Source organism: Pinus tabuliformis, chromosome 7 (assembly GCF_031772625.1).
Source record: "Pinus tabuliformis cultivar Carrire ecotype Pingquan chromosome 7, CPIR1, whole genome shotgun sequence".
NCBI classification, from domain to species: domain Eukaryota; kingdom Viridiplantae; phylum Streptophyta; class Pinopsida; order Pinales; family Pinaceae; genus Pinus; species Pinus tabuliformis.
Window position 1 is genome coordinate 1,739,261,353 of NC_142293.1, and position 2,857 is coordinate 1,739,264,209.

The 2,857-nt window shown below is 40.4% G+C and overlaps 1 long non-coding RNA gene across 1 annotated transcript; it reads right to left on the reverse strand.

Annotated features, from left to right (window-relative positions):
* Positions 1–1,344: 1,344 nt before the first annotated feature.
* Positions 1,345–2,419, reverse strand: LOC149255287 (uncharacterized). Its single transcript, XR_016266348.1, has 3 exons — positions 2,153–2,419; positions 1,971–2,024; positions 1,345–1,731 (listed from the first exon to the last, which is right to left on the reverse strand). It is a non-coding gene; the product is annotated as an uncharacterized LOC149255287 (long non-coding RNA).
* Between the last annotated feature and the right edge of the window lie 438 nt (positions 2,420–2,857).

Genomic DNA, 2,857 nt, shown 5'->3' on the forward strand with positions numbered 1-2,857 from the left:
AGATCTGGGACAGTTGGAAAGAAGAAGTGCTGACGGGGAAGATTTCGCAAGAGCAATTAATGACCTACATGAGCAGGTAAAGTCAAAGTTACAAGACAGCAGTCAGAGGTATAAACAACAAGCAGATTTGAAATGGCGGGAGGTACAATTTAATGTAGGGGACCAAGTCCTAGCACATTTACATAGAGAAAGGTTCCCTAAGGGTGAATACAATAAATTGAAATTTAAGAAAATTGGACCTTGCAAAATTTTATGTAAATTTTCTGCAAATTCCTATGAATTGCAACTACCTCTAGGAATAGGCATATCGCCTATCTTTAACGTGGCAGATTTGTTTCCATACAATGCCAGTCCTGAAGACGATAACTTAGCATGGCCAAAACGGGATGCCCAGAAAGGAAGTAGTTCTTGGATGAGGCAAATGCCTTCGGCTCAGCCCCTTGAGATCAAGAGAATCCTCGATACACAGGTGGCCATGCGAACTCGAAGAAAAGAGTACCTACAATACCTTGTCAAGTGGAAGAACCGTCCCATTGAGGATAGTTCATGGCTTGACGCAGGACAGATACAGCGTGCAGGGTATTCAGTCGAGGAGCTCATGGACCGGAGCCATGAATTTTTATTACCCCGGGAGCCTGATGCAGGAGCATCCAGCTAGGGGAGATCAAGGCTGGAGTATTTGTCTCAGCAGACTGGAAAGGTTCACAGCTAGTTTTCTAAGTCTCATTTAATTCTTTTAGTTAATAGCATTTAGGATGTTGTGGCAAGTTTAAGGCTGTCTCAGCCTACTGTTTTTATTTTCATTACGTTTTCTTTTAAATTTACTGTTGTAGGTTAATTTTAGAATCTAGATAAAAAGAAATGAACAGTTATCATGAATAACCATATGTAACTGCTAACAGTTTTAAGTAACTATACAGTAATCCTTTAAAAAAGGAAACAATAAAAAACTGTAACGATTCCATCATAGCTGAAAAGAATAGAAACATACAAGCATTTTTTTAAGAGAGAATTTGAATCCATTTCCATTGCAGCAACAAATTAATTTCTTCCTAATTAATAACTGAGTGTGTTCCATAATAACCAAAGAGAACTAGCAATTTAGTTTTTCTTAACAGCCATCGAGAAAGTCAAATTTAGTGAAACAACAGAGGGCCTTGTGGAAGAATCAACAACAAATACGAGGGTGAAATAACTAGTGGAGGAATCAAATACAATTAAAACCAACATCTACAGTTCCTGAGTATATAAATAACCTAGTAAAGACTACAGTCACACATCGACGGAGGGTTTCATAGAACCAATAAACACAGCCACAGCAAGGACGCCGCATACATCTACAGGTACCAGAATATATAAATATATTTTCTTTTTCCTTTCAAAATATTTTCATAAACATATGCACAAAAGTATCAAAAATATTTACAGTCCAAGTTAAGGACGAGATTGTAAACTGTAAAGACCAAACGACGAGATTGTGGTTCGAAAACCCAACTAATAACTTAAATAGCGTTCAGACATAAGTTACAAAATTCTTTAAGGCCCGAAGGCATTCAGACATAAAGCCAGTAATAGAGAGGCCGAAGCCCTCGACCATAGACCAGAGACAACCAACACGCAACAAGAGTGCCGAGACAAGAAAACCAAAAAAGCAACATGGAATGACCCTACCCATTCCAATGTGTGGGCAACAGGACCCAAGACCAGCAACCAGGACGGCTCAACATCCACCTGCAACCACCAAGAGCCAACCATCAGCAAACAGAAGTTACATTCCGAAACTGAAGCAGAAAGATAGGGGTAAGGGTTTACAGAGTTGGAAATTACCAGAGGAGCTGAGATCACACAGGATAAGGAGAGATTTCGACTAGGTCACAGCCACTAGAGTGGACCGTGCTCACAAGGAGCGAAAACCCTGAGTACTAACAGAAAATCAAAGAAGTGTCATGAATCAAAGATAGAGGGCTTACCTGAGCAAAATTGTCGAGCAGAAGCTGAGCACTGGGTCACCTTGCGACCATGGCCTAAAATAATTGACAAATTGACAGTTATATAGTGAAACAATTGCATAGAAAATCGAAAGCTTCAACAGAAATATAACTACAAGCCCAATCTTAAAATAAAAGCGACCATGAAGTGAAACAACGCTCACAGAGCCATCAAAGAGGTATCCAACGTCACCATCCGAACAGAGAAAGCAACTTGCAGAACCCTGAGACTTGGCATCCACAGAGTCAAGCTTCAAAACCCCTGAGAGAACAGGACTGCAACCAGAGCTAACACATAACTAGAACCCTTGGCTACAAGAGCGGGATTCGTGACCAAGGTGTGCAGACATAGAGCCATCAAACCCTCACCAACTACAAAATGAAACCGGAGCAGCAAACCCTCTCGGCAGAACAAACAAATGATGGGAACAGTGACCAAATGAGGGATTAGGGTTTTCGGGAGTGTAGTGTAAAGGCAGGAGAGTAGAGCCCGAGGTTGGGACAGGTGTCCCCATCACAATTAAGAGTTGGTACCAAACAGTTAATCAAACAATAATGCAAATCAATTGCCAGATATTATCACAAATCACAAGTTGGTCCCATCAAATTTATGCAAATGTTTTCTATGAAAAAGTAAAACCCCAGGCTATTATGCATTTGTGTAGACCTTGCAGTGTGAAATGGGATCAACAATTGATGTTCAACACAAGAATTTGGAGATACTTTCTTCTAATTTTCTGCGCTTCAATGGGAATGGGTGGAATAGGGAAAACCCAAGACAAAAGTCAAGATATTGGGGTTGGTCTGTTTTCAACTTGTCTGCATACCAAAGCTTACAAGCACCACCACCAATAGCTTTGTAATTGAAT